At 43.5% G+C, this 24,817-nt stretch overlaps 1 protein-coding gene and 1 long non-coding RNA gene across 8 annotated transcripts in view; both read left to right on the top strand.

Moving 5' to 3' along the window:
* The window catches only part of LOC310679981, a 169,504-nt gene that overhangs the window by 52,866 nt on the left and 91,821 nt on the right, over positions 1 to 24,817 (top strand). The gene's annotated exons all lie outside the window — the stretch shown is intronic.
* Positions 1 to 24,817, top strand: part of PACSIN1 (protein kinase C and casein kinase substrate in neurons 1) — a 71,989-nt gene that overhangs the window by 23,210 nt on the left and 23,962 nt on the right. The window contains exon 2 of one of the 7 annotated variants that reach the window (XM_083445811.1): positions 19,466 to 19,636. The exons of 5 other annotated variants lie outside the window; for them this stretch is intronic. The gene's annotated coding sequence lies outside the window, so the exon portion shown is untranslated. Of the gene's footprint in view, positions 1 to 19,465; positions 19,637 to 24,098; positions 24,261 to 24,817 lie in introns of those variants that run through there. One more of the 7 variants, XM_083445813.1, reaches the window with a different exon arrangement.

Raw genomic sequence — 24,817 nt, 5'->3', positions numbered from 1 at the left:
CACTTTATTTTAATCCCACTTCTCTTTCTTTCCTTTTTTAAAGGTGTGCTTATTCATGCCAATTTTAATTTGAAGTAAAAGCAGCTTCGTTTTTCTGCTGATGACCCCCTACTATTTGCTGCACTTAGAGTACATAGCACCGATTCTGATGGTGATTTGGGGCACAGAACTAGCGCATGTCCTGTTTCCAGATCAGGAGTGCAGTGCTGGACCACACATGGTTGCTTTCGCTTGAAAATAAAAGTGGCATTGGGGTTGGGGAATTGGTTTGCATTATATTGTTGGGTCCCAACCAAGTGTGTGATTTTGTATCTGTAAGATGTGATTGTGTAGTAGAAGAGATTGCTGAACTTACTAAACCAGCCTCTTTGTTAAGGCAATGGGCCTTCTCAAGTCTGTTAGGCATCCATTCTGAAGAGCTGGTGAAGGGCAGATGTGAAGCCATTTCAGGAGGGGATAAATCCCTCCCCCCACATCAAATTGTAGGTAGGAAAACAGTAGCCCATGGGCTAGTCTTCATTTAGTCTTGCCTGAAAGACACAAGAGGCTGAATTTGCTCTGTGCTGAATCCAAGGCTTTGGGAACGCTCCCCTAGAAAGCAAGTGAGGGAGCAATGTCTGTTAATGCTATGAGCCATTCCATCCCATGCTCAGGTTGTATATATGTGTAAATAAAATTGTGGAAGGAATTTAGGACTGATGGTCTGAGGAAGGGGGTGTCAGACCTCCTTAGTTCCCCAGGCAGACAGAACTGCAAGGCAAACAGAAGTCAGACCTTGGAGGGAGATCTAGGTATGAGTGCCAGCACTCACCATGAAGTTGTTATAGTAAGTGCCACACTTTTAGCTAGTGCTTTTCTTCTAGGAAAAAAAGGTGCTAGTACTGCTTACCCTTGAGAACCCCCAGAAAGAAAAAGGACTGAGAGGAAGTATTTTTGCATGCCACTCCAAACTCCTAGTGGTGCAAGATTCCAGGGGTTCAAGGCACTTCATCAAGGTTCACACTTCCTTTTGGAAATGAGGCACAGCGGACACAGTGGTGTCTTTATGATATATGGTTTATTTACACATATATACAACCTGAGCCTACGATGGAGAGGTTCACAGCATTAACACCACAAAGGGGTCTTGTTTCTTCCATAGCCACAGCCTTGGATTCAAACAGAAATCAAACACTGCTCTCAAACTTTGCTCTGACTCTCCAGCTTGCTGCTTTACCTCTTCATAACACCACTTTCAGCCCTCAACTCAGGCCTTGTTAGTATGCCATCTCACACAGAGCCCCCTTTCCTTTGTTCTCTTAATGGCCCATCACCCAGGCAATCACCTCAGCATAGGAAGCTAGCCTGGGTTACATTTTTAACACTTGCTGGATCCAGGGGTAAAAGGATATTGCAGGTAATCTACTTCCTCCCGACAAACTCATAACAGTATAAAGCCTCTATAGAGTCTTGAATTGTTCTCCATTAAATTGTACAAGTATAGTGGTTTATAGGATCATTTTTCTATATTATACTATATTTTTTCTAAGGACTTCTGTTAAAATCAGACAGGAATTAATCATCTTTTTTGCAATTAAAAGCTAGCAAGAGAGAGAGAGAGAACAAAGGAGCTTATCCACCTTATCTGAACATTGCCTCTGTGATAGTTTTTTCTACAAATCATCTAGATGTCCCTAGCAATTAGAGAAACATAATTTAGCTCAGATCTTCCCAAAAGCCCCCGTCACCAACTGTAACTGCTTCAACACTACTTATGAGAGACAAACTGATACAAAATAGGAACAAGATGACAGTTTGTAATCTGTAGAAATTCTGTGCAAATCCGTATGTTTAGCAATAGTTTAAGAAGAAACGAAAGTAATATCGCACCCTCCAAACAGAAGGTTTCAATCGGAATAGCTTTTAATTTCTGTGTTTACTAGAGAGAAAACAATATGGGTCTGTGGGGGGTGTATACTCTGTGTGTATGTGCTGAAAGCTAATCAATCTTTGGAAAGCAGCTTTTTTGTAATAAATATACCTGTGGATTTCTGACAGGCTGTCTTTAAACAGGTTGAAATTCATGTTTAGAGTCATAAAAGGTTATCTTTTAAGTGTAAGAAGCTGTGTTTCACAAGGAAGAAACAAAACAAAAAATACCCTAGCAGCATTCTAAAAGCATTTGGCTGCTTGAAATATTATTGTGTTTTAGCCTGAGCAGTTAACAAAATACAGCTAATCAACAAGAGTTATTTGTGTCAAAATGAGCCCCTAGAGGTCCTGGTGTGCCATACAATATTCATGTTACTAATAAGAATCTGTCTTAAAGTGCTTCCAATCAAGACAGTCAGGGAAGAAAAATACCCTAATTTTATAGAGAATTAAAATAGAGATTAGAGGTTGGGTACGCTAAGAGTCAGTATAAAAAAAATGTAGGCCATCATTTATTCTTCAGCCTCATATCATTTGCCCAGTACCAGAGATAACTCTTGCACCAGCTCCAGGATAAGAACCTGACTACACAATTTCTAGCAGGCCTAAAACGAAATCCCATCTCTGTGTTGGATTTACTTCATTGGGTTTAATTCATTGGCATGTGGTCTTAGGAGCTGCGTTCTCAGGCCCAGTTTTGACAAGTGTTTTTTTACCAGGGCCTGAAGAAATAAAAAAATGACTGCTTGGCAATTGTTGTTGCTGCAGGATGGCAGCAACACGCTAGATGCTACCCTGCTGTTGGGGTGAGATGTAGCCTGTCCAGGACACCCAAGTTGTATGGAGCATACATGCACAATAGTACCGGTAACTTAACGCTAAGGGTTGTCCTTAATTTTCAATGGCAAGGTTGAGGAACCTGTGGACCTCCAGATGTTGAACTACAAACCCCATCATTCCTGGCCCAAAGTTGGAGTGCAACAAAACCTGGAGAGTCCCTCATCCATCTTTGATTATACTACCAACATTTCTATTTAATGCAGCTAGTGTACTTCAGTGGGTTCAAGACCAGAAATCTTGGGCAAGGTCTCTCAGCATCATTTTCTACATAAAATGGAAATCATTTGAAAGGATTGTTGAGATTTGGAAATGTTTGATCATTTATTTATTTTTTGCAGCTGAAATTCGGGACAAATCAATAGGGGCCCCTTCACATATCCATGGGAGGCAAATTAGTTAATTTACATTGCTGCTTAATTTTTTAATGGCAAATATTTAGAGAGCTACCAATATTTGCTTGTTCCTGTGAATAACTTGGGGATTTTTGCGTGTGTGCTTTCTGTTACATAATCCTGCTTCTTCAACAACACACTGGAAATGTTCACATGTATATTTATCCTGCCAGAATCCTCCTCTCCTGCCATGGAGCCAGTCAACTGCAGATTTCCTATAACACACCGATCAGTACTTTGCTACTTAGAGGTGTGATATTGGTAAGCCTGTTACAGAAAGTGACAAGAAATGGTAGGCTTCCTCCCACATATGCCTATATGCATAGTGATAGGAATCACACATATATAAAGTTGTGGATTTTAGATGATGTGTGAACACTGGCCTTATGCAGGTATTCTAAACCCCTCACCCAATAAAGGGGAGCAGGGACCAGTTTTGCCTCCCACTCTGTTGCCATCTCCATTGGAGAGATAACTTCTAAGCCAGGGAGCCTGCTCTGCTCAGATAGGCTTCCCACAAAATTTAGAACCCTGGAAGACCAGAGCTCTAAATTGTTCAGGGAGCCTACAGAAGCAGAAAAGGCTGCCTGCAGCAAATGTTATCCCTCCAGCTCATCCTCATTGCTTGAGGGATTTAGAATCTCTGAGCAGGGCTCTCCTCTCCCATCAATCTAATTTTCTTAGGTGGAAGATGGACCCAGCTATTTCTGCTTTTAGTATTCTGACCAAATATCTAATCACTTAAATCAAGGGGATATACTTTCTGATGAAGTAATCAAGGCGATTTACCTTTCAAAATAATGCCTAACAATCTAAAAGGAGAGAGAAGAGGGGAAATAAGCAAATGTATAATAACAGAACCAGAGATAAGTCATTCTCAGAGGTCATTAGAAATTTCCAAAAAGTTTAAAGCAGGGAGTAAATGAAAATCCATGCAATGATTGGCCATAGGAGATAGCATGGAGGCAATTAATTCATCAGCAAACAAGGCATATCTTGCTATGCTAATGAGAATTTAGCAGTAGGAAACAGCATTGAGATTTAGGGCTGTATTCCCATGTCCACTAAGCCCCCTCCCCCCCGAATTCAGTGGGACATATTTCTGGGTAAAACATAGAATTGTGCGGGAAAAGTTGAATGTGAAGTAACTATGTTATAGTCTAGTTTTCTGTAACCTGTTTTGCAACTGCCATGCCTACATGCAACTGCCATGCCATGCCAGTGTGGTGTAGTGGTTAAGAGCAGTAGACTCGTAATCTGGGGAACCAGGTTCGCGTCTCCGCTCCTCCACATGCAGCTGCTGGGTGACCTTGGGCCAGTCACACTTCTTTGAAGTCTCTCAGCCCCACTCACCTCACAGAGTGTTTGTTGTGGGGGAGGAAGGGAAAGGAGAATGTTAGCCGCTTTGAGACTCCTTAAAGGGAGTGAAAGGCGGGATATCAAATCCAAACTCCTCCTCTTCTTCTTCTTCTTCTTCTTCTTCTTCTTCTTCTTCTTCCCACCCCCACACATTTAACCATTCTCAAGACATATATTTGCTTTAGCTTCTTTCAAATTGGTATTTAATTGCTACATATCTGTTGAACATGAGTGGTCTCATTTCCTTTAGGATGGAATTGGACCTCTGTTTCTCTTGTACTACTAATGCAGGAGCTAGGAGCATGCTCAGAGGGGAATAAGCGCCTTCCTTAGAATAGGTACCTTCCCTCTAGCCAGCCATGTGGATCCAGACTGTTCCTTTTGCTGCTCTTGCTGTGCCCCTTAAATTGAGGAGCTCCAGTCCCTTGACTTCCTTCTGCTGCTTCTTTAGCACAACCTGCCCTTTGCCCTTACTAAAGCCCCCAGACTGGTAAGAGGTTAATGGTAGCTGTTGAGTCCCACTGATTTCAGAGAGCAGACCTCTCAGCTAAATTCAGTAGCCACTTCTGTAGCTGTCACAGGATGCTGCAGTCATATCACTTACCAGGCACTAGAAACTGAAATAAGACACCAGTGACATGAGGCTATTCCAATTCCACACTGTGACCACAGACAAAACATATCTGAAAGAATTCTATGGGATCTTACAGGTTACTTCTACATCTGACAACGTATGTTTTATGTTTTTTTGGGGGGGGGCATAAAACCTGAGACTCAGCTGTGAAATACAGTTTGACTTTCAGGCATATTAAATCCTTGTTATTTGGTGGCCTTTGCTATTGATGACAATAAACTTGGGGCAGACCAAATGCTCTCCTCCAAGAGGGGAAGGATAGACCCATTGAAATTAATGGACCTATCTTAGTCATATTCATTAATTTCAGCGGGTCTACTTGGAATAATACCAGCCTTAGTCTTTCATCAAAACATGGAAAGCAACTCAGTGGTTATTATCATTTTTCTTATTCAGTGCCATGATCCATTCAAGGGGCACTAGTTTGCTTGCAGAAGGAAGTTTCCCTGCCATACTCTATCTACTCAATTGACTTTTGGTCCCAGCCATGCATATATTCCACCACTCTCAAAAGAGTAAGTGAAACTGAGTGCTGGACCAGACTATCTTAATGGAATAGAAATAGGCCTATTTGCAGCTGGGAATTGATCATCAGATATCTAGTCTATGCCAGTTTCACATGTGTTCATTCATAACTCCATTCTATCCTGTCTCCACGTTATACTGCCCATTTTCTTAGCATCTACATGAAAATCCATTTTTACATAGATATTTTTGCTCAAGGTATGTATTTCTAGATGCATTTTATCCTACATCTGGAGAAATGCAAAATCCAAAGAGTAACTACGTTCCAAGGCAATGTCAACTGGCTTCAGACTTTTAAATGTGCCTGGGGGATATGTTTTATTTTGTTTGTTAGTTTGTTGTTATGTTACATATTTTGTGTTTTTAGACTGTAAACCACCCTGTGATCTTTGGATGAAGGATGGTATATACATTTAATAATCAAATAATAATAAATAATCCCAATCTGTGCATCAGTCTGGGGGGTACAGATCTGGTCTGTTTGTATTGGAATTGGGGGGGGGGGTCCTTAAGAATCCCTATTGCAACTGCACCACAAAGCACATAATCTTGTTTTGTGGCACAATCTAAATTTTTTATAAAATGCCTGGCTCTCATATATGAAGAGAAAATGCCAATTTTCATAATCCAAAAAGTATATGGGTGCTTTATATCCCCAAATTATGTAGCATTTCCATGCAATGAGGCCCAAAGTAGCTAACAATAAGTAAGATTCCACTGTACATGAAAAAATCCTATTAAATATAAAATACAATATAAAAGAAGCCAAGTAGGTATATTTTATAGTTAGGGGCATTTGTGCTGCAGTGGTGAGAGATGATTCACCTGCCAAAATTCTGCCCTACATAACTATTAACATTACAGAACATGGTAATGTGGTCCCATAAGTGTGGACCTGCTCACATCCTTGCTGTAACCAGGTCCGAATTCCTCAGAAATTGGTGCAGCTGATACACTAGCCTAAGCTGGGCAAAGGTACTCCTCACCACTGCTGCCACCTGGTCATCTGGTAAGGCTGGTAAGGCTGGTAAGGCTGGTAAGGCTGAAACTATGGACCTGACTTTTCAAAGCAAGTACAAACCCATCCCAAACATGTTGAATCCCCATTCCAGAATATGTCTCTGAGCTTATCTGTCTTCTCTGGATTGAGCCTCAGTTTGTTTGCCCTCATTACCATTTAACCCAGAGGTGGTGAACCTAGAGGCCTCAGCCCCGGTCAGCATGGCTAGTGGCCAGGGGATGACAGAGTTATAGTCCAACAACCTCTGGAGGTTCCCCACCCTTTACTTTAGTCATACAACAACATACATATCCTTTTCCTGGGAATATATACTTGCCTTCCAGACAGCCAAGTGGGTTCAGACTGTTCATTTTCTTGCTATGGCTGCGCTCACTTAAACCAATCAAGAAGCGAGTCCCTTAGCACTTTTTAAAGCTCTGCCTTAACTTAACAACCTCCACTTTGCCCTTAGCAAAGCCCCAGGTCTGCTAGAAGGTTAACAGCAGTTGAATTCTGCTGATTTGAGAACAGAGCCTTGGTGAGCAAAGACAATGTCACATTATGCCAGAAAGGACATCTCCCACTGAACCCTTTGGGATTTGGCCTTAGGGATCTTGAGCAGGGATCTGATATGACTTAAGTGCCAGAGATCGCCCCACACCCACCCTTTTCCCCACTCTTGCAGAGCACCTCTCCTCTGCATCTCTCATAGACTCACCCCTGGAATGGGTGAGTCACAGTATGTGCAGCATAGACAACACAAAGGTTCTCCAGTCAGAACATATTTCAGTGGGGGGGGGGCATTGTATGAGGCATAGCTGTACCTATTGGCAGAAAGGTAATACTGGCTTGATTTAAAATGATCAGAACTAAAGGAGAAGCAGCAGTGAAGCAGGCACTTTCCCCCTCAGTTCTAAGAATCCCCACCCCCACCCCACATAAATTTACTCTCCTCTAAAAGGCACTTTGAGGCCATCCTACGCAGTATGTTAACTAGACTCCTCTAAATTGTGCCTTCTCTTAGGTACATGTGCAAGCTCCTCGCATAGCCTGCAGTGCCTTTGTGACTCAGGAATGCCAAACCTGGCAAAGTAGATGCATTCTAAAGACAGCCGCATGTATTAGGAAGCTGCCTGTCAAAGACTATTTAACCCAGTGTTATCTGCCCAGGATGACAGTGGCTGTCCAGGGTCTTTCACATCACTTGCTTTCTGGTTCCTTTTTATCTGAAGGTGTCTGGGACTGAACCTGGGACCTGCATTCAAAGTGTGTGCTGTATAATTAGCTGTGGTTCCTCCCCAGCACATCTACCTGTGTGTGCCCCATTCAATTATAAAAGCAAGGTGCCCCCCGCCTCATTCCACATAGAAAATGTAGACCCTTACTGTCACTTACCTCTCTAGAGTCTGTTGCTTCAAACACTGTTCCCCCCAGCTTGGCTCACCTCCTGGGTGATAAGTGGATAATCATTTTCCCACCAGTTCTTGCTAGTTACCTGCATATTATTTGAGGGGTGTTGATGCCTTGGGGCAAGTCATTCTGATTTCAAGGATTAGAAGTATTATTCCAGAGCTTCCCAATCCATATGATCCACATGCAAGAGCAGGAGCGTCACTCTGTCCTGGTTTGTGCCCACTGGCGGAGGAAGTGGGGTGCGGGGGATGCGGTTTGCCCCGGGTGTCATCCCTGGGGGGGGGGGGACGTCGCCGTGGTGCCCCCCAGGACGCTCACCATGCCACTGCCGTGGGATGCTCGCTGTGGGCAGCAGCACCCCCATGTTTGCCGCCCCACCCCCATGGGACGCTCGCCCCACCCCCGTGGGATGCTCACCCCCCGCCGCGTGCACAGTATGTGCGCCGCTCCGGGTGCCGGAGCAGCTAGCTCCGCCTCTGTCTGTGCCTCACCTCAAGTAACAGGGGCAAGACTAGTATGAGCTGTGCAGCCCACAAAGCTCACTTTCCGTGGTATGTGTGAAGGTGTCCCAGAAGTAAAAGCATCTGACTTCCCACACTCAGTTGGAAGCATAGAAAATGGATATTTCATAGGGGCCTGGGAGGTTATCAAACTCCTTACCCCGTGTAGGATTTATCATGCAGGATGCACAGCTTACCTGACAGATGACCTCCCAGCTTCTGCTTAAATGTCTCCGGTGAAGGAGAGCTCACCTCATCCTGAGGTTGCCTGTTCTGCAGGTTTTACCAAAAGGACGTTTCTCTGCTTCCACCCAAGCCCTGCCCTCTGAAGCAATGGAGAACAAGTCCAGTCCATCTTCTACATGACAGTCCTTCTGATATTTGAAGACAGCTATCAGGCCTCTCTTTATTTTTCTGTTCTCCAGCTTGAGTGAGACAATTTCATATTTCCTAGTACAGTTAAGCAGCACTGGAAAGTTCCCCTAACAGTACAGTGGTACCTCAGGTTAAGTACTTAATTCGTTCCAGAGGTCCATTCTTAACCTGAAACTGTTCTTAACCGGAAGCACCACTTTAGCTAATGGGACCTCCTGCTGCTGCTGCGCCACCAGAGCACAATTTCTGTTCTCATCCTGAAGCAGAGTTCTTAATCCGAGGCACTATTTCTGGGTTAGCAGAGTCTGTAACCTGAAGTGTATGTAACCTGAAGCGTATGTAACCCGAGGTACCACTGTACATCTAAGTTACATATGTACATGTTCTCGTACCAGTTTAACTTTCACAGCTTCCCATTAAAGAAATAAAAATAAAATTATGGGAACTGTAATTTGGTGAGGATACCAAGTAACAGAGGACTCTAAGCACAGATCTCTATGCTCCCGATTCATAGAGTGACAATTCCTATGATTACCAAGCAAGAAGAGCATTACTGATTACTGCAAGAAGAGCATCTGCTGCATAGGAATTGGCATAACAAAAGAGGATAAAACTCTGCCGTCTTTGCATAAATGCAGCTCCTCGCAAGAGGACAGACTTGTGTAGACAGACTTGTATACAAATGATGGAGATGTTCTTTCTGCTACTGGCCAAATCCTTTTTGTATCTCAGTGGGGAAACCCTCTGCCTTTAGGGCAGCTCAGCATCCTAGCCCATCACCTCTGATTTCATCAACCCTCTCAGATTCTGTGAGGGGCAGGGATCCTACCCTATATTTGACAGGAGCCCCAGGGGTCATTTCCTTAATGGCAGATGGGATTTGTGCTTGATTAAATGCTTCAGATCTATAATGGGTGAGAGGGCGGGTGGGGAGGGGCAAGGAAGAAGACCGCCGCATCATTCCTACATGCAGCTGCATTGTTGTCCCTCCCTCTAGTGCTGGTTACTGAAGAAGGAATCAATGAAGAGAGAGAATGGGGGTTTGTGGCTCCCATCTGGGCTTCCTTCAAGCAGACACTGGTCTCCATAAGAGGGAGAAACGCAGGAGGGGCTGATCTGGCATCATCATACATGTGCCCCATTCCAGAATATCTGGTGACAGGAAAGATCACAATAAGGTTGTGTATGGATCTAACAGTTGCTGTTTCCAGTGTATGACTAGCTAAAGGAACTCTTCCCATTCTATCGCATGTACATGTATGCATACAGTATATGCATATTTGTTTTCTCTTAAACATGGAAGGGAGAATCCTTCATATTATGGCACTGGAGCAACGACAACTGGCACAGAATCCATATACCAGTGCCTCAAATAATTGAGACAGATGAGGGTATATTAAGGCATTGCAATGTGCAGGGCAAAGCAAGAGCAACACTACAAATATATTTGCCCCAGTATCACTCCTTGCTGTGTGATAGTGGATGCATCGTTGAGATCTTGAAAGGCATATTCTCTCCTGTATTTACATAAAAAAAACACAGTGCTGTGTTGGCAAAGGTGGTATTCTCAGCAAAGGCATTTCTTCATCTCCCATCTATCCCACGCCCCACTGATCTATTCATATAAATAAGGGAGCATTCATAATAGCTTTGGGATATATCAAAGGAATAATTGATGCAGTTTTCTCCACATCTGACATAGACTCTTTAGGTTTACTCTTTAGTAACCTCAGCTTTTGTTGCAGAAAAGTGTGCCCCATTGAAGAGGACGTCCTTTCCCTGCCATGTTTTGTGTAATGTCTAAATAGATACCATGTGGAACAATGCTGGTTCCCCTTAGGAGTAGATTCACTATCTGGAAAGAGCATAAGAATCCTCCTGGAAGGTTGCATCAACGGTAGCCACAGACACAGCTATCCTCCATGAATTTGCCTGTTTCCCTCTTGAAACCTTTTAGCTAGTGGTCTTCATCATACTTTGCAAAAGTTAATTTTATAAATTACGTATTGTGCGGAGGAGCTGCTGACTGCCACATCAAGAGGTACATTTTGAAGCCCTATCCTCCTCTTTACCAGAAAATATTATCATGAGTAAACAGATAGGGATTTCTATCATCTCTTAGGAAATGTGCAGAGGTTTTTGTTAGTTGGTTGGTTTAAAAGCCTTCATGAAAAATTGTCAGCATTTTAGTGTGCATTTCCCCCCAGTACACCCATTTTTGTATGCATTTGACTAATATACACATATTTTGCAAGCAATTTCCCACGTGGAATGCACTTTTGGGTGTTATTTTCACAAATAATGCATTTCTATGGACACATTTTCCTAATGAATGCATTTTTGTATGCATTGTTTGGCTGGAGAGCTGGATCACAAAATTCAGAGACGTGCAAATTTTAAAGTATAACTGTGTACGTTACCATTTCAAGAAGTGTGAATTAGGTAGTCCCTCATTAAAATGCCAAGAAAATTAAATTCCTCCCCATCTCAATGAGTAAACAACCTATTCTCCCACTTCACACAGCAGGTAATTCTGTCGCTGTGTTTTGATTGCATAAACTTTGCACCTGCGAATAAGAATGCTGTAGGAGGAGAAGGGACAAGAAGGAATAGCTTGTTTCTACTCCCAGCAAGAAATCCTATTGTGCAAACATGCCGTAAATGGTCAGATGTATCCCTCCATGCTACCCATTGTACTAGGAGCTGTAGGAGGCAACTCTGGGATGTGGGGGAGCATAATTTATTCTGTGCTTGCAAGATTGTCTCAGATAGGGAGGAGGGGTGTATACCCTTTCAGGCTACTTCAGGATGGTGATTGGCTGATACAGTTTTTACTGCATCACAAGGGCCTGTTGTGCTTTCTGTTTCTGCCTGCGCCTGCCAGAGTGTGTTCTATCAGTTTTATCTCCGATTAGAGCACTTCTGAAGCACTCAGTCAGCATTGGATTATTTTATCTGTGATTAATAACCTTTCCCTAGAGCAGTCTATTTTGATGGGCTTGATTATCTTGTCTGCTAGAATGTGCCCGGCAGGCTACAGGAGCAGCCAGGAGGCAGTGGAATCTAACCCACTTTGAGAAGAGATGAAAGAGGAGGCATGGAAGCATATATCTTTCAAGAGAAAACTAACCTCTTAATGTTAGTTCTTTGTAGGCTGGCATTTCTCATTAGTACCACTATTTCCCATTTAGATGTTTGAGTTTCTTTGGAGCCTACTATCCCACCCAGAGAATTTCAATCCTAGTTTATCATCTCCAGATTGCAGCCTTCCAAATACAGTCTTAAAGAGGCAAGCATAAATGCTCACCTGAGAGTACCTGCATTTTCCTTCTTTAGAGGGAGACATGGGGTACTCACTAGACAGCCAGGTGAGGAAATTGGTGTATTTGTAAGCCCATTATTGACACATCTAATGGATTGCCTGGGCTGGAGTGGTTCTAAAATGTTGCTAGCTGGCTGAGGACTCTTCCAGGGAAAGTTAGGGATGATTCATACACGCCTGTACATGACTTGGTAATGTAAGAGCAATTGGGCATATTCCTCCTAAATAAATTAGTCCCAATTTAGCAGTAGCAGCTTGGTAATGGTACAAATGTAATGGGAGAGGAGGGAAATCACAGTTATGTGCGTGCATGTGGCAAGTTCCTATTCTAATTGCCCTAATTTTTGCTATGTAGGATACAAGTCAACGGAGTGGTTAAATTATTGACTAGATCAGCTGGCAAAACAGTTTCTGGTATAGTCAGAGTAACTTCTAAAGGAAATTTTTAAGAGTAAGATAATGTTCTTAAATGAAGGAACATTACTAAAGAAGATGGAGCCTTGCATTGCTGCTGCTGCTTTCCTTTACAAAGGCTGTTTCTTTGGATAGATGCTGATTCTGTCATATACATAATATTAATGACTGTATCCACATAATATAAATAAAGTATATATAATGTATTTAAAGGTAAATTAGGTCCAGTCGTGACAGACTCTGGGGTTGCGGCGCTCATCTCGGTTTACTGGCCAAGGGAGCCAGCGTACAGCTTCCGGGTCATGTGGCCAGCATGACTAAGCCGCTTCTGGTGAACCAGAGCAGCACACGGAAACGCCGTTTACCTTCCCGCCGGAGCAGTACCTATTTATCTACTTGCACTTTGACGTGCTTTCGAACTGCTAGGTTGGCAGGAGCAGGGACCGAGCAACGGGAGCTCACCCTGTCACGGGGATTCGAACAGCCAACCTGCTGATCGGCAAGTCCTAGGCTCTGTGGTTTAACCCACAGCGCCACCCGCATCCCACTGGTAAAATAATTGCCCATGGACAGCTTGAAGTGCTACAAAAATATGCAAAATGAGTGGGTCAGGGAATGGCAATGTTTGTTTCTCATGAACAGCACCAACTCTACAATATTGCTACTGATTCTTCAAAAAGCTATAATCTGTACATAACCTTTCGCTTAGGGACGCGGGTGGCGCTGTGGGTAAAAGCCTCAGCGCCTAGGGCTTGCCGATCGATAGGTCGGCGGTTCGAATCCCCATGGCGGGGTGCGCTCCCGTCGTTCGGTCCCAGCGCCTGCCAACCTAGCAGTTCGAAAGCACTCCCGGGTGCAAGTAGATAAATAGGGACCGCTTACTAGTGGGAAGGTAAACGGCGTTTCCGTGTGCGGCTCTGGCTCGCCAGAGCAGCGATGTCACGCTGGCCACGTGACCCGGAAGTGTCTCCGGACAGCGCTGGCCCCCGGCCTCTTGAGTGAGATGGGCGCACAACCCTAGAGTCTGTCAAGACTGGCCCATACGGGCAGGGCTACCTTTACCTTTACTAACCTTTCGCTTATTACATGATGGCTCATCTGAACATGTGAAAACCCTCAAGTGAAAATTATTGTCCTTAAGGTGATCTCAATTAATATGAAAGATATTTCTGCTATTTTTGGTCTCATATTTTATCTATGGTGGCAGTTTTCAAACAAGCAAATCATACTCAGATGTTGTGCTTCACTAAGTGATGATCAAACGCCTGTGAACTCACCTTGGACAGGCAATAATGTTAAAGAACCTGTGGTGCTGTGTGTCTGAAATTAAGAAATGAGCAAGTGTATCAATTCTCTCCATGACGATTATGTGTAAGAGCAAAGAAAGGTGCTAAAAATGTCATGTGGAAAACCAGTTGGTGTTATAGATAGAGCAGATGGCCACAGAGCTACACACCTGAGATAAGCTGGTTCTGTCCCAGCATTGCAGTAGAAGGAGCAGACCAAGATTTCCCTCTGGATTAGGTCAAGATTGCACTTCTTTGTACAGCTTGCCACACTTACCCATTTGCACAGTTCAGATAATAACTCAGTAGAGTTTTTCTTATCCACACAAAGGTCATATCTGTACTACTTATTTTCCTTTAAAAATTATTTTATTGGTTTTCAGTTTTTTATAACAATAACAACATGTTACCTGGTTCCAAAGGGACAAGAGTAGCTTCTAGGGAGTACAATCCAGTAATGAGATGCCACCACACACCTAATTTCAGCAGCGGGGGTTACTTAGAGAAGTGCCTCACTAATCATTCTAATGCAAGGACGATTTCATAGGGGCAGAGGCAGTACTTTAAATACCTTGGTTCTAAACCAGGTTAAACCAGCACCTTGAATTATTGTGAGGAGCTGATTGGAAGTCAATGGGGCTTTTCCCAACACTGGCAAAATATGAACTATATAACCGATGGCAGACAAACAAATGAAATTTATTAAATAACTTCAGTGCATTGCAGAAGTCAGTCCTGGATGTTAGTAGAACATGGAAAACTGTGGGAAGGCTGTCTCTATCCAGAAGGAGCCAGATTTGATGCATCAACCTCTGCTCCAGACAGGTGCTTTGTGCCACTGGCGAAAACTGCACCTCTAACATAAGGACTGTATCTACCAACACCCAAAAATGATAAATGTGACATTTGAGGGGGGTATACAACATGCTTCAGAACAGAATGAACTCCCCTTCCCAGGTCAGATGGACCACCCACCTACGGAATCTCCATCTTGTCTGAACATAAGAAAATCCTGCTGGATCAGCCTAGTGGCCCACCTAATCCGGCATCCTGTCCTCACAGTGACCGACACAGGCAGGAGCTGAGCTCAACAGCACTTTCCCTTCCTGCAGTTTCCAGCAACTGGTATTCAGAAGCATACTGCTTCCAACAACAAATTGAGCTTCAGTTTATTAGCCCTCACCCAGTCCATTACCAGCTCCAAGCACTTGGTTCAGCTCTTCCACTTTTGACAAAAAGGAAAAAATATAGCTAGATATGATAAGTGACTACTCATTCCAAATCTCCGGATGACATCACTCATCACTGCATATATTATGTGCATCTCCCGCCTACCATGGCCTGCTTGCTTCGTATTGGCTCTTCCAAAAAATCTTCCTTGGAAACAATTGCTGCTGCCACCTCCCCACAGAGGAACCCAGCAGTTCTCCTCCAGCAGTATCTGCTGTCGCACTGCGACTTGACAGAGCCTGGGTCATGTTTCCCTCAAGGATAAGCTGGCGAAGAATGCTGCCTACAATGTCTCATCAGCCTCAGAAACACAGGCCGTCAGTTCGAATAAAAATCCGCTCTATTTGCACCTCCTGCCATGTGGATAAGTAGTTCATAGGAATGGGGGGCAGAGAGTCTATAAAGCAAATTTTCCCAACCTGATGTTTTGGATTGTGGCTCTCACCAGCCCCAGCCAGCATGGCCAACTGTCAGGGATAATGTGAGTTGTAGTACAAAACATCTGGAGGACACCCAGTTGTAGAAGGCTGGTGTGAAGACCCAGTTATTCCCCTAAGAGCCGTCCAGCATAAACACTTTGTTGATAGAGGAATCCCTCCTGTGTGACTGTACCACTCTTAGATGTAGGCATTTTGTGATGTCCATCTTAAGAGGCATCTCTCTGCACGCGCACACACACACACACACACACACTTATCAAGGACAAATTTATGTGTGCTGCCAATGAAGCACTGTGTTTTTGCTTTCATTTTTAAGAAGTCTTTCCCACCTCCAAATCCTTCATCTCACAGTGTTGCCTCTTGATTATACAACATAATAAAAGAGAGGGTTGTCATCAAACACACTGGTGCAAAGTGGAGTTTCACAGAAGTTGTGCTTATCCACAGAAGCATCGCAGGGGTCAGCAATCTTTTTCAACCGTGGGCCTGTCCACCGTCCCTCAGACCATGTGGTGGGCCAGACTATATGGGGGGGGGGAAATTAATGAATTCCTATGCCCCACAAATAACCCAGAGATGCATTTTAAATAAAAGCACACATTCTACTCATGTAAAAACACGCTGATTCCCGGACCATCCATGGGCCGGATTGAGAAGGCGATCCGGCCCTCGGACCTTAGGTTGCCTACCCCTGATCCACAGCCCCAATGTGTTTCGGAATGTGCTCCCCTTCAGGATAATATATTTCCTAAAAATAAAAATCATTAAAATTATTGCAGGAGTCTACCCTTGCACACATTTTTGTAAACACTAAATGCAACAATAGCAACAATGCTAATCTTATTTATTATTTACTTACTGGATTTCTTACCTGCCCTTTATCGTAAGACCCCAGGCAGATTCACATCTCTTCAAATCTTGTTCATGAATAGATATAAAAAATCCTCTTTCCAATCTACCAAAGGCTTCTGAAAACGTTTTTGACAAGACTATATAACAAATAGTTATAGTAAAAACAAACAAATGAATGAAAATTAGAAAGCCCCAGTGTGACCAAATTGTGCTATAGAGAATTAACGATCTGTAATATATTGACCTCATCTTGGAAAGACATACACTTTATTAGGAAGTATGCAGGATGGCAGGAGTTTCAGGACAGACAGAAGGTATTATAACCTCTTCACGTAGGTGCATAGCTAACCTGCGGAAATGGCTGCCACAACTTAACAATGACTTACAAAGCTTTTAAAGGGCTTTGACAGGTTAATGGAGGATAGGGCAATCATATCAGTGGCCACTAATCATGGTGGCTATGTGCTACATCCAGGTTCAGAGGTAGCTGGAGAACAATAGTGGTAGAGGACCACTGTTGCCTACATGTTCTGCTTGTGGGCATTTGCTTGGCCTCTGTGGGAAGGAAGCAGGATGCTGGACTCAGTGGGCCTTTCAAGTTTCCATATAAGATGTTCTCAGAACAAGGGAACCCTCCATTTCATACACTGTGGATTGGTTCTTCCCTGTAGCTTAACTACTGTTGCCATTATTATTGCTGTGTGTTATTTTCCAAGGGAAATCATTCAAAAATTTGTTTTTTAAAAAAATCAGTATTATACTGATCAGATCACAAGGAAATTATTCTACTTGGCATTACTGCCAAAATAAAGAAAAGCAAAAAACAGCCTGTCCTAACTCCACAAAGAAGATTCTCGTGACCTATATATACTTCTAGGAAACCCTGTCGCCTGTTATCAGTCATTCTACTTGTTTATTGCTTTTTTACCTCACCCTTCCGTCACAGAGCAGCCCACATTGTTCCCCTTTTTATTTTATCCTTACAACAACCCTGTGAAGTAAATGAGGCTGAGAGATAATGGCTGGCCGAAGATCATCCAATGAGATTCATAGTTGTGTGGGATTTGAACCAGAGTCTCCTCAGTCCTGGTCTGGTACTATAACCATTCCACCACACTGATTTTATTAATATCATAAGGTCTAGCTCTTCATTTAACCCTGTACGCATAATTGTCAACACTCTGATCAGCTATCTTTGCCCCCAATTCCAGAAAAAAAGTGGTTTCATAAGTTTCAAAACACTGTAGTTCTGGAAAGCACAGGTCTTCACAGGTCTGAGAACACACTATTCTTAGCCTTGCTTCGTCATTTATGGTCCTTCCCACCACTTTAAATATAATCTCAGAAGTGCCAGGTGGAAATGAAGCGATAAAAACCCCTCTTTCCCTCTTACCAATCAGCTGTGTTGCCTCTTTTCACTGCAGTGAGCTGATGTGGAGTGGTTTGAAAGGGCTATACAATGTGACTCTGCTTGTGCTTCTAATGTGCAAGTGTCAAAGAGGATTTCACATGAAATTCATAGCTTCTCAGGTCTCAGGATTGTTCTTCAGAAAAGGAAGAAAAGCCCCAAACAGAAGGGGGGGGGGAAATATGAGAACAAATTGTTCACTTTTAAACCCAGATCCTCTCAACATTTCAACAACATCTTTTAGTGAGAGGAATTGATGGAAGCTCAGCTCAATCTTAAGCTTTTGTGTCATATAAGCAGCAGTACATAGTACCTGTCTATAGACCATTCCAGAGTTGTTGGGTTTTTTGTTTTGGCAGGTATTTTCTGTACATGTCGTTGATGCAATAATAGTGCATTAGTGGTGGATTTATACTTGACTGTCCACACATTGTTCCACCCAGTGCTTTTTTTCTTAAAAAAAATAAAGTTTAGGGGTACTCTCATTTTCCTACTCATATTGAAATACTGCCCCTCAATGAGCCCAATCTTAGATTCACAAAATGTTTAGCGGTATGCCTACCTCTGCAAAACCCCCCGCCCCGAAAAAAGCACCGGTTCCACCTTTTTAGTTGTTCCGTGATGCTTCCCTAATGTTACCACATTAGTGCCCTCTGGAGGGTCACCCTTGTGCTGCAACACAACAGAAATGGGAACACAAAATAAACTGGGAATATATAGTTACAGAATTTCAGCAGGAAGTTACAGGATGTGCACTGATGTGAAACAAATCAGTATGTGCACCCTGAAACGTTTGCAGGCATAAACTGTATTGAAAGTAGGATCATGCATAGCCTCTCTGATCCCATCATGATAACAAATCACCCTGAATGGACTTTTAAAAGCATACCTGTGTATACACTACACATTTGAAGCATACAGTGGTACCTCGGGTTAAGTACTTAATTTGTTCTGGAGGTCCGTACTTAACCTGAAACTGTTCTTAATCTGAAGCACCACTTTAGCTAATGGGGCCTCCTGCTGCTGCCGTGCCGCCGGAGCACGATTTCTGTTCTCATCCTGAAGCAAAGTTCTTAACCTGAAGCACTATTTCTGGGTTAGCAGAGTCTGTAACCTGAAGTGTATGTAACCTGAAGCGTATGTAACCCGAGGTACCACTGTATTTCCCCACCTCCAATAATTATGAACATGGTAGTTCACCCCTCACAGAGTTAGAATTCCCCAAAGCCCTTAACTAACTACAGTGCCCAGAATTTTTTGATAGAAAAATGTGCTCTAAAGGTATAGTTTGTACATAGCCCAAAGGGACCTTTTGAGACACACACAGTGTTGTTCTTCATCTGCAGTACTCTCTCCCAGAGGGTTACCTCATAGCATTCATAAGCAGGACTCCAAAGTATAACTGGTTTCCGTCAGTTACAAACTATTGAGCATATAGCATCTCTTGCTGTTGACACAAGTGCTTTATTTTGGAAAGTCAAGATGGTGCATTTAGAAGCTTAGAGTCAAAATGGCTCTGCTGTAAACAGTTGAATTTTATACTTTGTTTTGCCCATGTTTTCAGATCATCTGGAAAGTCTGTCTTGAGGGCAACCCAGGAGAAATAACAGGGCTAACAAAATTAGATGATCATCACTCCAGCCATGACTCTATTCCACTGTTTCACAGTGGATTGCCAGTAGACCTTCAGCAGCCATGAACTACAGTTTGACGGTGGAATGGTCTCCCTTGGATGGTGGTGGACATTGGAAATTTTAAAGCAGAGGTTGCATGGCCATCTGTCATGGATGCTTTAGTTGAGATTCCTGCATTGCAGGGGGTTGAATCAGATGACCGTTGGGGTCCCTTCCAACTCTCTACAAGTCATGCAAATTCAAGATCCATTTTAATTCAGCTGGATCCAGCTTCTAGCCAGACCCTATGAAAAAGCCCTGTGTGTGTGTGTGTGTGTATTCATGTTCTATCCTTTCTTTCGCTCTCTCTCTCTCAAAATTCCAAATGTGCTTGCAGGCTTCAAAAGGTTGGTGACCCCAGCCTATAGGCTTTGAATGTGCATTGAGCAAGCTATGGCAGCGAAAGAGCATGTAAGAGCTTTAGTGCAGTTTTGCCTTTAGTGCAGGTTTTCCTGTTTCAGCCATATACAACCCAATCTTACGGGTTGTATATTATCTTGTTATGCACATGGAAACGACATTTTTAGCAAGTACACAAAACCCATCTTTTCACATATTAATAACTGCACAGATGCTTGAAAACTGTTGACCACATGTGCATTGTTCTCATTGATTTGCACTGCAGAGCCCCGAACTCTTCATGACTACACTAACAGTACAATCATCCTTGCTTTACGCGATGTGGGTGTTTGGAAGCGCAGGCACATGTGCAGTATGGGGTATGGCTAGTCATTAGCGTGCCCTTTCATTGCCTTTGTATCCAGATTACAAGAAGAAATTGAAAATATCCAGTCCTCCCCCTGGCTGAATAGAAGAGGTGACTGTTTACTGAAAAGCCCACAGAATGAGCAGGGTTTAATCCCACCTCTTTTGATACCCCTTCAAGGAGCAATGCCAGAGTAGAGAAAGAGTAAAGAGGGAGCCTGGAATAGGCTATTCAGTACCTAACCAGTTGCAAAGCAGGGCTGGCAGCAAAAATCTTTTCCAGTGTTCACCTTTGTTTTCTTTGCCTGGTCAAATATATCAAAAAAATTCAAAGAATATTTGGTATATTTTCTTCTGCCCAGCCACACTGGAACTTTGTTTGTTTGTTTTTACCTAGAGCCGCCAAGGTGGATGGTGCTTTACTGAATAAAAGAGGAAATATCCCTTCCCCGAGGAGCTTACAATGTAACTTCAAGCCAACAGAGCAAAGGAGTGGAAGTGGAAACAGTGGTAAATGGCAATAACAGAGCCGGCCCACCCACTGCTTCTGACACCATTGGAATGCCCCCCCTACTGAGTTTTAGTGGGAGGGAAGCGTTTTGGTGTGCAGTATTGACACTCATCTTCTCTGCAAGATGCTGTCTTCAGATGAAATGAAAAATTGCCTAGGGTGGGGAACTGCTATGTAAGAGGCCAGTTGGTTTACATCACAGAGAGAGTCTTGACATAGAAGGGAAACTTGGGATCCTCTTACAGCATAGCTTTCCTTTGAAGTATTTTTCAGGTCAATGTTAGGGTTACTGCAGGGCATGATAAATGACTGCGATTGAGGTCAAAGCGTGTGCGCACACAAACACAAACACACACAATCGCCAGTGTAAGGAATACAAGGCAGTACTAGGCCTCTGTCCTTCAGCTGTTTCATTTTGTGGCCGTACCAGTTCTCCTTGCCTTCTCCTCTGCTGACAATGATGAAGCCATATTTTCGGTGGCTTTCTGAAATGCTACCTGCCCTCTGCAAGCTGTTTGCTGTCTCAGCAGCTGTTTATTGATTAGTGGACTGATTTAGGCACTTGGCCAGAAGCAGCCTCACTTGTCTGGCTGCTGGCTAAGGTTGGCTCCTTGTTCCAAGACCCAGAAAAATCACACTTTTGTATTTTTGCATGCACGTATCGTTTGGCATCGTGAGCTTAAGAAGCAGCACCTCTGATCGCTGCCTGACCCCACTGCAGTATTTCTTGGCTTTAACAGGGGAGCAGATAGCTGTCTCATGAGGAACCAATGAAGGCTTTCAAGTGTGGATTAATTTATGCAAATAATTAAAGTATTGAGTCATAGTTTATGTATACACGCATTTCTTTTCCACACATTTTGTAAGTCAAATGTGTTAACCAACCGAATACTAAAACCCAGCAAGAATGACAATGCTGTTTCCATAGCTGCTGCTGCTGCTGCTGCAGCAGCAGTAACAGCAAAAAACCTACCCACTCTCTCTTATTGCAATGACATTTTAGTTTTGTCTTAACCCTTCCCATAGGTTACTGGGGGGGGGGGGATGAAGGGAATTTAAATCCAAATACATAGACTCATTTATAAGTGATAGCTACCAGACACCAGGCAAGAGAAAAGCATGATGACACTATGGTACAGATTGCAGCCTTATGCTGAACCTGCAGGTGCTGGAATGACTCACCATGTTCAGATTCGGGGCACACCTAGGCTGAGACTCGTTTCATTCATTGCAAGCACAGATGACACCAAGGAAAAGCTGTTTGTGTGAAGCAGCACCCACATGTTCCAGGCATGCCTCATGAATGTTCACATAGAAGGAGGACCGGCCAGCTTGGCTAATGCCAACCTATGTGGCTGTTGCTTCACACAAATGGCTTACCTTTCAGAGCAGTGCGGTACGATGCCCATCCCTACAGCAGCAACTACAGCAGAAACATCTCTCAGATCAGGCCTGAGAGAGCTTTTAGATTTTTGCCATGCTAGTTCAGAGCCCCCAGCACCCAGTGTAGAATAGTCTACTAGGACAAAAGGGGCAGTGTCCCCACCAACTTCAGTCCACTCCTGTGAGGCTTCTGCAGAGCTATCCTCCTCTGCCACTGCCTTCCCTTGCTCTGAGAAAGGACCTTAAAGTGACTCTACATTTTTACCCGAGTTTAAAGAGAATATCTAGTCACCGCAGGCAGCGCAGCCCTTCAGGCAATCTCCCAGCCACCTCATCACAGTGTATTGCTCTGAGGAAGGACCCCTACTTCCAATAAGAAGGAGGAAGAGAGGTAGCTCCTGAGCTCCAGTGAGGAAAAGAGAGAGGAAGGAGAGAGATGTGGCAGCACTGCTGCTGCTGCCACCAGCAGCAGCATGGGCGAGAAGTGGTGGGGCAGAGGACAGAGAAAAGGAGGACCAGGAGCAGGGGTGGCTCTCAGGTGGCACAGGCTCTTGTACCCTGGCCTGAAGTGCAGCTAGTCCAAGAAGTTCACTTGTGTCAGAACCAACAAAAGTGCTGACAGTCGTCAGATAAGCCCACACGAGTCCATCATTGATGGAGGGGGCCACCAGACCTTATTTTGCCCAGGGCTGAGTCAAACCTGGAGCTAGACCTTCAATGAATCCTCCACTTTTTTTCTTCAAAACAGCCAGGTCCTTTCAGTAGTCTGGCTCAAGCAATGCACTAATTGGCAAATGAGATAAAAAAAGCTGCAAGCTGTTAAGTGATTCAGCCTATTTATATCCTTCCAGAAATAAAACAAAACCTTCTACCTCAAGATCCTTTCACATATGTACAGTCTCACGAGTCATGAAATGAATTTGTTTCATGACTCAAGAGATGTGAAACAATCCTATTTCATGTGTTGTGAGAGTTTACATATGTGGTAGGATTGCTGAGTAGGAGGTCAGCCTGTGCATTGTCTTCTGGATCTGCAGCACTCCTCCCCACATAGTCCAGCAGATGTTCAGGATAGCAGTTCAACTCCTGGCACAGGGAAGGGGCAGAGCCAACCACTATCATACGAGTTTGAATGGTTTGTTTTATGAGCCCTGAAATACATGACATGTTGAATGGTACCTATTACTTATCAAAGATTAATTGGCAATGGACATTAAGATTCAATGACAGTTTCCACAAGGTCCTAATGACAACTAACAGGAAAGGGCACAAACTGCCTACAAATAAAATCATCAGTTAATAAATAAATCATCTTCAAGATTGGCAAAGAGAATAGATCTTAATACATTGATATTGAGGTTACTCCTCTTCATTCTCTTCCCACTAAATACTTTCTTACAGACATTTTTACACTGAAGGTTCACCCATCCTACATCGACTATCACCCAGTGCTGGTAGACTTGGTTTGAAGGTCCTGCTTTTCCAGATCACTCCCTTCAGCCGCTGTGATGGGACTCCACTGGAATAAAAGTTGATTGCCAAGGTTGTGATGTATAGTCCACCACTCCAGGACCATTGAGAAAATATTTGAGACCCCTAGTTCAGGGTATCAACCTGGTCCCTACCAGGTGCTTTAGATTAAAACTTATCTCAGCCCAGCTAGCATAGCCAATATTCAAGGGTAATGGGAATTGTGGAATCTCCTTTTCTCTATCCTTCGCTTCAATCAATCAATCAATCAATCAATCAATTACAGTCAATGAGCTGTATTTTCATTCTCGTCATCTCTGTCTCCCCTAGTGTTGTCCTGCTCTTCCCTCACCTCTGATTCCTTCTGTTTCCTTACTTTAGCAGCTCATGAGCAGCTTTCAAGGGCTGCTAAAATGTAATGTAATTTAATGGCCTTCATGTTTTTCTTATGTCTGTTCAGAATCCTGATATGCTGATGCTTTGGTACCATCTTTGAGGCTTTAATTCTTTTTCACTGCATGATCTCACCAATCAAGAATCATGTAATGAACATCACAGTTCCACATAATGAATCAGATGACATCCTTTTTTCTAATTGCAGTTGTGAGGTGGACATTGTACTGGGGTTTCCTAGGTACTGGTAATTTTGTTCCCTACTAATGTTTCCTAGCAAGAGTTTGGCCCTGATCCATCTCTAGTCATATGTAGCTAAACATGAATGGTTGGGGATGGGCATTTGCATGCAAACTGAAATGCTCATCCCATTGAAAAGAGTGCCATATGCATTTACTCCCTCTGTGGTTTGACGTATATTTAGATGTCCATCTTTGTTGGGTTAACTTTTGGCTGGATCTGCATTCAGTTGAGCATCCAAATACACATTCCTCCCATGGGAGTAGCCAGGATTTTTGTTAGGAAGGGACAGGCCTTTTGTTATGGGGGGCAGCTGCCCTCCTTGCCCCCCCCCCAGCTGTGCCTGTGATTCCTCCCACATTCTGCCCCAACTATTGAATGTAGGTGCAATTAGGTTGGGATGAAGAATTTGCCCAGGTGCCTTGGCAACAGGAATGTCTCCCTCCGCACACCTCCTACAACCTTGCAAAACTGAGGGAGCACATTTCACAGCAGACCAAAATATGTTCCCACTCTCATGTTTTGGCCTCAGCACTATCTT

Source organism: Podarcis tiliguerta (assembly GCF_965153285.1).
Source record: "Podarcis tiliguerta genome assembly, chromosome: 6".
Lineage (NCBI taxonomy): Eukaryota > Metazoa > Chordata > Lepidosauria > Squamata > Lacertidae > Podarcis > Podarcis tiliguerta.
Note: the sequence above shows the minus strand (reverse complement) of the source record. Positions and strands in the feature narration are given on the sequence as shown.